At 36.9% G+C, this 10038-nt stretch overlaps 1 long non-coding RNA gene across 1 annotated transcript; it reads right to left on the reverse strand.

Annotated features, from left to right (window-relative positions):
* On the reverse strand, window positions 9445-10030 carry LOC109710656. Its single transcript, XR_002216415.1, has 2 exons — window positions 9902-10030; window positions 9445-9824 (listed from the first exon to the last, which is right to left on the reverse strand). It is a non-coding gene; the product is annotated as an uncharacterized LOC109710656 (long non-coding RNA).

Consider the following 10038-nt stretch of genomic DNA (forward strand, 5'->3'; position numbering starts at 1 on the left):
ACTTCGTATTCGTCTACATGTATTTCAATAATAAATTTATGTGTTTTTGATTCACATGATACGTGTGGCTTCTAATATATATTTATATTGTACTATCAACATTATTCTATTATTGTATGCACGTTACACTCGTATCCTTCATTAGCTCCCTTGACTAACTATATATATTATGGCCTGCAAATATATATAGATTTTTTTTTGTTGATTGATCGAGAAACATTAGTCTATTATTTATATTATATTCTCATAGATTATATGTGTTAAAATCAGAATAGCGAAAAATAGATCCAGAAAATAACTTAATGCAGGAAAAGAAAAAAAAAGAGGAAAGAGCACATCGATATTTTATGTGGTTTGGCCAACGGCCTACGTCCACGGGCGAAGACAGAGCAAATATTTTATTAATATCGAAAGACGAAGTACAAAGAAGATTTCTCAAAATACCAAAGCTTAATTAGATCGAAAACGCCGCAACCCTCCTACGAGCAACTCCAAAGTGACTTCTCTCTCCAATATGTATGGACCACAAATTGGCCTTAATTAGCGCATAGGGCTACTTAGCGCACACGGCTCCTCTCAAGACCCAAGGCCGTACGGAATTGGCATGGGTCTAATTAGGATTGCGGCGGCTTTGCTCTCTTTAATATGCAACGTTTAATTAGAGCTTCAGCCTCTCTCCTTTTAGCCGTACGAACCACGCAGCAACCTAGACTTAATTAGTGCATGGCTTCTTAATTTGGGCGCAGCGGCTTCATTAACTTAGCCGGCATATATATATATATATATATATATATATAGGATGTGGCTTCAAATTAGAGCCTAATTGGTACTCCAATCTAAATGGATTTCTAAACGCAAGTTTAATCTAATTCAATTTGAATTAGATTCCGGCTCATAATTCATATATGCCAAATTAAATCTAAATTATATCTAATCTCAATTAGATTAGGATTTAACCTCAATTTAGATAACTACAAATTTAAACCAAATTTAACAATCTTCACCTTGGTTTAATTTGTAGTTTAACCGCTATATTGAGATCACTACAAAACTCCACCTTTAATTTAATTCGCCTCAATGTTCCTTAACGCTCCGTGCTTCGTCTTCTCCAAACGCCCCATAGGGCCTCAAGTGCTGCCACCTGCCACCAAGTTCAAACAATGATTGAACTTGGCAATAATAAAGGACTTAGTAAGCATATCCGTTGGATTGTCCTCAGTACCAATTTTCTTAACAGTCACTGTGCGTTTTCCAATCACATCCCGAACAAAGTGAAACTTTACATCGATGTGTTTTGTCTTCTCATAAAACATCTGGTCTTTAGACAAATGAATAGCACTTTGACTGTCTGAATAAACAATCGTCGGATCCCAACGAGAAGTAAATTCTCCAAATAAGCCTCTTAGCTACATAACTTCCTTCACACCCTCTGTCATCGCAATATATTCCGCCTCCGTTGTAGACAAGGCAACAATAGGTTGCAATGAAGTTTTCCAACTAACTACACATCCGCCAATAGAGAATACATAACCTGAAAGTGATCTCCTCCTATCTAAATCACCTACAAAATTTGAATCAACATATCCAACCACACCATCTTTACACCTTCCAAACTCCAAGCAAGTGCTAATGGTATCTCGTAAGTATCTCAAAATCCACTTAACAGCCTACCAATGAGCGTTATCAGGATTGGTCATATATCTATTAACCATGCTCACTGCGTAGGAGATGTCCGGCCGTGTGCAAACCATGGCGTACATGATGCTCCTGACAGCACTAGAATAAGGAATATGTGACATGTACTCCTGCTCATCATCGGACTGTGGTGATAACTCGACGGAAAGTCTGAAATGTGCTGCAAAAGGAGTGCCCAACGGTTTTGCGTCTGTCATTCTGAAATGCTATAAAAATCTTCTCTATATATTTCTCTTGTGTCAAATGCAGTAGTCCTAATTTGTTGTCCTTCTTAATTTTCATATTAAGAATTTTCTTAGCAGCACCTAGATCTTTCATCTTAAACTCACCCTTAAGTAAAGTCTTCAATTTATTTATCTCAACTATATCATTGGAAGCAATTAAAATATCATCAATATAGAGCAACAAAGATATGAAAGATCCCTCATCAAGCTTTCTGAAGTATACGCAACTGTCATGCTTGCTTCTGGAATATCCGCGACTTGTCATGAAAGAGTCGAACCGCTTATACCATTGTCGAGTAGACTGTTTTAAGCCATAAAACGATTTCTTTAACAGACAAACATGGTCCTCCTTTCCTTCAACAATGAATCCCTCCGGCTGTTTTATATAAATTTGCTCCTCAAGTTCTCCATGTAGAAAAGTTGTCTTAACATCAAGCTACTCAAGATACAGGTCATTCATGGCTACTAACGATAAAAGAACACGAATAGAAGTATGCTTCACGACGGGTGAGAAAATATGATTAAAGTCAACACCTTCTACCTAACTGTAGCCCTCAGCAACTAAACGAGCTTTATACCTTGTATCTTCCACGCCGGGGATTTCGTCCATTTTCTTGAAGACCCACTTGCAGCCAACAATTTTCTTGCATGTAGGCAGTTTTACCAATTCTCATGTGCGATTCTTATGGAGAGACTCCATCTCCTCATTCATTGCCACCAACCACTCTGCAGAACTGGCACTAGAAATAGTTTAATTATACGTGGAAGGTCCGCCTTCTTCTTCTGTATCTTGTGCCACTGAAAGAGCGTAAGCAACCATATCTCTGCGGTGGTTTGATCTATCTCCTCGCTCTGCCTGAAGCAATATTCTGCCTCTCAACTTATGGAGTTTCAGTTACTGAGGTGTCTGCCGACTAAACTTATTCTGACTGAGAAAAATCCTGCGACTGAACTATACCATTGGTCTCTACCTCCACCTACTTGCTAGCACTCGGGGTCTCATCAGAAGAATTACGGTTAGGATATAACATAGCAGATTCATCAAATGTGACATCCCAACTAATAATTAATTTAGACGATTCAGGACACCACAATCTATATCCTTTAACCCCCGATGCATAACCAATAAAAATGTACTTTTTAGCCCTAGGTTCTAACTTGCCTTCATTGACATGAGCATAAGTAGGACAACCAAATATTCGCAAATTATAATAATCAGAAGGGCTGCTAGACCAAACCTCCTCCGGAGTTTTGCAATCAAGTACTGAATGTGGAGATCGATTTACCAAATAGCATGCCATAGAGATCGCCTCTGCCCAGAAACTCTTAGCTAAGCCAGCATTAGAGAGCATACAACGAGCTCTCTCCAAAAGAGTTTTGTTCATCCGTTCGGCCACCCCGTTCTGCTGTGGAGTATGCCTAACGGTTTTATGTCTGACGATTCATTCATTCTTGCAAAATTCTTCAAACTCTGACGAACAAAATTCCGAACTATTGTCGGTCCTTAATTTCTTAATCTTCTTTTCAATTTGCTTTTCAATCATGACCTTCCACTGCTTGAAATAATTGAACACCTCATTCTTACTTTTCAGAAAAAATGCTCACACTTTACAAGAATAGTCGTCAATAAAAGTCACATATATCTAGCACCACCATGAGTAGGAGTACGAGAAGGACCCCAAAGATCAGAATGAATATAGTCCAGAGTACCTTTTGTCCGGTGAACTGCGGCCTTAAAGCTGACTCTTTTTTGTTTGCCAAGAACACAATGCTCACAGAAGTCCAACTTTTCTAAACTCTGACTACCAAGTATATAAACCTCTCTCGCCCAACTTCATCATACCATAGTCACTCATATGGTCCGGTCGCATATGCCAGAATTCAGTGCTATTTGAATCTGAAATAGAGGAAGAAGTCACCGCTGCTGAACCTGTCACAGTGGAACCCTGTAGAACATATAATCTGTCAGCTGAAGAACACTTAAAGCCTTTAGTATCAAGTATACCCAATGAGATCAGATTTTTTCTCATATCCGGAACATGCTGAACCTCAGATATAGCCCTCACTACTCCGTCAAACATCCGTACCCGAACAGTGCCAATTCTAATAATTGTACACTTAAAGTGATTTCCCATCAATACATCTCCACCTTGAATAGGCTTGTACGTCGAGAACCATTCTCTATGTGTACAGATATGAAAAGAACATGCGGAGTCCATAAGCCACTCATCCTGTCTACGTGTCTTATCCGTAGCTGTGAAGACGATATCATTTTTATCTGATTCTCCTGCTGCAACACTTGCTTCTGCTTCAGTATTGGTGTTTTTCTGACCTTAATTTTTATTACCGTTATTCTTCCGTTGTTCTTTATTTTTCAACTTGAAACAATTAGCTTTTATGTGACCCTTCTTCTTACAATAACCATAAATCAGATTCTTATGCTTTGACTTTGATCTACATGTACCTCTATTATCGAAATCCTTCTCCCGAGACCCCCTTCTAGCGACCAAACCTTGTCCTGAAGCTCCACCTGTCTCGTTGCTTATCTGCATGTCAATTCTCTCTTTTGAAAGTAAAGAGGATTTAATATCATTGAGATATAGAGTATCTCGTCCAAACAAGAAGATCTCACGAAAATTCTTATAAGAGGGCAGTAGAGAATATAATAATAAAAAGGCTTCATCTTCCTGACGATTTAATATCTATCGAGCGAAGATCCATAATAATAGAATTAAATTTATCTAAATGCAACTTTATAGAGGTACCTTCCGCCATACGCAACTTGAAGAGACGTTGCTTTAAATATAATTTGTTGGTGAGAGACTTTGTTATGTCGAGAGACTCCAATTTAAGCCAAAGCCCTGCAGCAGTCTTTTCATCCAAGACCTCGCGCAATACCTGATCGGATATATATAATTGTATTGCCGTGAGAGCTTTGTCATCAACCTCCTCCTTCTGCTCCAGTATCAACGAATCGGACATTTTCTTTTCCCAACAGTACTTTCTGTAATCCTTGCTGCGTCAATATAGCACGCATCTTAACTTGCCATAATGCAAAATTGTTGGTCTTGTCAAATTTCTGAATTCGAACTTCGTCATCATCTTATATAATCGGTATCAGAACAAGTACCGATTCCAACAATTGTATCAGAGCTAATCACGCTTCCAACATTGTTTAGTAGCATTTTCTTTTGAAATTAAGAGTTCAGTATATATAACATCCTTTTCTTGTCAAATTTTTTGATTCATTAATGCATGCTCATGCACACAAAAAAAAAGGAAAAAAATGATACAATCCTCGGGATATTTTGATAAGTTTAACAAATATATATTTAAGAATTAATTAGCATAGTTTTTAATCAAGGAGATGTATATACCACATTGTCATGTGGTCACCCACTCTATAATTAATAATCTCCGTTAATTAATTTGCTAGATACACTTAATATAATCACTATCATTTTTCAATTTTGTTATTACAACAATTAGGGGCCGTTTGGTTGAATATAGTTATAAAAACAGTGTAGTTGGAAGTACCCGTAGCTGTAAATGCTGCAGCTATAACTACATCTAGTCTGTTTGGTTTTATGCAGTTGCAACTGCTGCGATTACATTTCTTCTGTTTGGTAGGCTGCAGTTGAGATTTGTATTTGTAAATCCTGTCAATTTTTAGATAAAAAGGTAAGATTACCTCTTGTAAACATACATAGCATAATAATGAGATCTTTTAGTTATTTATTAAGACTTTTATATCTATATATTATTTCTATATTACAAAATTATGTATAAATTTAAGGCTAAATTATATAAAACTCCCCTATCAAAACCCGATTTTTCACTTTCCCCACCTGTCATTTAAAAACCTACACTTTACCCCCTTGTAAAATGAAAAATGTTCACAGGGGGGGTACGGCGTGTACTGTGATGATAAAATGACCATTTTGTCCCTTACCATTTTCGTCTCCTCCCTCATCTTCCTCAACCACCGCCTCGATCGGCTGCGATTCACGCCTCGATCGGCCGTGGTTTCTCTCCATTTTCTTCTCCATCTGCTCCCTTTCTCCTCCTGCACCCTCGCCGCCCCTCGATTTCGGTGACAGTAGGGAGGAGATCGAGGTGGGCATGGATGGAGAGGTGGGCAAAGGCAAGAGGGTGAAGGCGACGGGACGGAGAAGGGCGAAGGGGTGTTTATGGGCGCGGACGGAGATGTGGGCGAGGGCGAGGCAATAGAGGAGGGCGAGGTGGCAAGGCGGCGGCGAGGCGAAGGAAGACGAAGCAACAGGGAAGAGGGCGGAGGGGTATTTTTGGCATAAAAAAATATTTTATAACGGAACTCTAACAGATCACTAACGGTACGGGGTGAAGTGCACATTTTTCATTTTACAATGGTGTAAAGTATATGTTTTTAAATGACAGGGAGGAAAAATGAAAAATCGAATTTTGACATGGAGGTTTTCTGTAATTTAGCCTAAATGTAATGAATTTTAAATGCAAACGTACTATAAATTTGGTCAAAACAAAAATTAAGGCATTATTGAATTAGCAAACTGGAAAAAAATGAAGCGCGTGAAAAAAAAATTATTGAACCCTAACAGACATTATTAAACCTAACAGATTTCATGAATAGATATTCTTGGAAAAAAGAAGTTAAAAGCGTATAAAAAAATTTATTGAACCCTAACCGACATTATTAAAATCCTAGCAGATTTTATGAATAGGTATTCTTGAAAAAAAAAAAAGTTAAAAAAGAAGCGTGTGAAAAAAAAATAACACTTTATTTTTTTTTTTAATGGGTGAGCAGACTCCGGCCCAATTGCTGCAATTGGTACTACAGCAATTAGCTGCAATACCAATTGCAACAGTTGGGCCTTCTCGTGCATATACAACTACAGCAGTTCGGTCTAACTATACCAAACGAAACACAAATTTAATAGATGCATGCATTTCCAACTTAGTACAGTTGGAAATGCATGCAACCAAACAACCCCTTAAATTAGTCAAAACAACTTCAACGATATATATGGATATATATGAAATTACATAATTATGAATTGGCTAAGTTGTTTCTTTTTTTTAGTTTTTGGCTTAATAACAAGTGGTGAAAATTTTTGAATTCATAGTTTAATTTCAAACTGCACATAGGTCATAAGTTCAATAACTAAAATCAATATTGGATAGCTAGAAAAAGTCCAAATACTCTTGCAAGCATGCACAAAATAACAAATCCAAATTCTCATAACATATGAATAAAATTGTTTGATGAGCGCACAAACAAAAACGAAAAATGGCAATCGAAACATTTGATGAGCGATATATATGGTAATGGAGTAAGAATGACAAACCACAAAATAGTAAAATAAAATAAAACAGAAAGATTTACATGAAAAATCTTTTGCATGAAAAAAATCATGGATGAAGAAGGAGAGAACTTTACTATGAAAAACGGGAGCACAAATATTGTGGAAGTACAATATAATGTATCGCCTGTAGGAAAAAAAAGAAAGAAAGTTCATGTTGGTGACAGTAAAATAGTGCCACGTGGTGAATAAGTGCACAACATAGCCAGGGACTTTAAAACTGGAGATAAACGACATTTGGTGCACCGAGAACAAAAGGCAAGTTGCAGCAAATCGCAGACGGTTTCATGTTGTTGAGATCGGCTCGTAGTGGCCCACGAAATTAGGGAGAAGTGACCAATAATGTAGATAACTGAATAACTACGGGCAGAGTGTAAATAAACAGAAGACACTTGGAAGAGGGGTCTTTTCTCTACGAACAGAAGACCACTTTCAATTCTACGCATTTTTTTCCTCGCTTTCAAGGAATAGTTTACTTGTAATCTTTTATGGCTTCCCTATATTTACTGTTTTTCTTAAGAGTAGTTTTAAGTTAGATTTTCTGTACACCGTACCGGCATCACCTTTTGTACTTGTTTCGAACTTCAAGTTAATATATATAAAAGCATTCGGCACTTCAGCCGACTTGAAAATACTGTGCAATCCGTACATTCGGCTCATTCAGCCGAACCGATTCTATAATAGAGGGTACGAACTCGGCTGATCAGATCCCTCATCAGCCGAATCGCTTGATCTGTCGAATGGCGCAAACTTCGAGGGTCACCACGTGTAGCCATTTCGCATCCCTATTCTAGGGAAATCCTTGACCGGGTCAGGGAATACGAAATTCGGCTCGTAGCAGTTCCGTTAGGGGTTTCTTCAGAATGGTCTTGAGCCCATAGCTCACCACAAAATCCATTTTTTACTTCATAAATTACCTTTTAAAATTTGTCGCACCGTGAAGCTGTCGGCAAATTAGAGGTACAAAATCGAACTCGATTACCAAATTTCGAGGCATATCTAATAAAAATTATTTCTAACAAATTTATTACACTAATTGAAGACTAATTAAATTTGAGTAGCTCGATGTTAAGGCAAGAGACTTCGTGTTGGTTTAAAGGGGCTAGCATCCTGCCCTGTAGCTAGAGATCAGGTTGGGCCAAATCATGTTTGAAATGGCGAGAGGCTGGGTTGGATGAGTCATGTTCAAAGTGGAGTGAAGTTGGTTGGGCTGAGTCACAATCGAGACCCGTGGATCCTGTGTTTGTAATTCATGAATAATTCGCGAATTATTCCCGAATTATTGAAAATCTGAATAAAAATCTTATAATTTTTATGTTTAAATATAGATTATCTCATATTTTATATCTTATATTTTATATTTTATACCAAATTCTTTTTTTAAGCTGAATTTTTCAACGAATTTAAAACTTAGAAAACGAATTTTATGCATATTATACCCGTACCCAATTTTTGTCGAATTCGAATTAACTAACTATGGCTTTTAAGTAAATTGGTTGCCTATTTTTAACAGGTTGAGCTTTTGGGATTAACTAGTGAAGGCCCGCGCTTCGCGGCGGGAAATATTTGTAATTCTAGATTATACTGGTTTTTTTTTTCTCTTGAAATCGATGCCAAAGGAAAGCCAAAAGGAAAGTTTTTTTCGCCTGCCCAAAACCTCAAACCAATGATGTAAAATAACCAAGGGGGAAAACAAATGTATGTAAAAGGAAGCAGAAAACACAGTTCCAATGACAGAAATGCAATTTCGGGAAATCCCAATAGCGGGAAAAAAAAACATGGAGCTAGTGTTTGCAAAGTAAAGTAGAATGAAGAGAAATATGTGAAAAAATATTAAAGCAATTTTGAATCACATACATAAATCTAGAACATAAGTAATTAAAAGTCTACCAAGAATGTAGCAAACCAAACCCAATAAATCGAGCTTCATGTAAATAGCAAGAACACCCAAGAAACATTGAACTGTATAAGTAGAAAGCAGGAACCACAACCAAAAAAAAAAACTAAGCCTCAACTTAAAAAAAACTATCACGAAGTACTGAACTATTTGAATCCAATAAAAGATAGTCCATAACAGGCTAAAAGAAAACCCCGAACTAACTTATAATAAACAATTTTAACTATACAGGTCAAACGAATACAATCAATAATTTCAGAGAACCACAAAATCACCAAATAAAAATTATATGCATTAGTAAAGTAACATTACTTATAATGAATAGTCTGAACTACACAGGCCACACGAATCCAATCTATAATTGAGAGAATTACAAAGCAATCAAATAAAAGTTATAGAGGTGCTAGCATTTCAATTCAAATATCAAATGATTGCAATAGGTTCTTTGGATAAGAGGAAAAAAGGGGTTGAGATTGCCACACATGTAAGAATGAAAGCTTAGATCTAAATACCATCAAGTTTTGATTAAATGCAAGTGTCCTCTAAATGTAACAAAGAAATCAACATTAAAAATAGAGGCAAGATAGCTATTTGCTCCTACAACAGTTTAGCAAAGACTTCCACACAGGCAAGACTTAATATACCTTTTCTCTGCAAAACCGAATATCCGAATATACACCATTGTCAATAACTATCATGCTTTAAACTAATTGAAAGGGCTAATATACCTTTCGCCTTCAGAACCAAACGTCCTCCGCTGTAGCATTGAGAAATCTACAAAATATATAGGTGGAACAATCAAGAAGCACTGAACTATATAAATAGAAAGCAGAAGCCGCAACACAAAAAAACTAAGCTCCAACTT

Source organism: Ananas comosus, linkage group 5, assembly GCF_001540865.1.
Source record: "Ananas comosus cultivar F153 linkage group 5, ASM154086v1, whole genome shotgun sequence".
In the NCBI taxonomy this organism is placed as follows: domain Eukaryota; kingdom Viridiplantae; phylum Streptophyta; class Magnoliopsida; order Poales; family Bromeliaceae; genus Ananas; species Ananas comosus.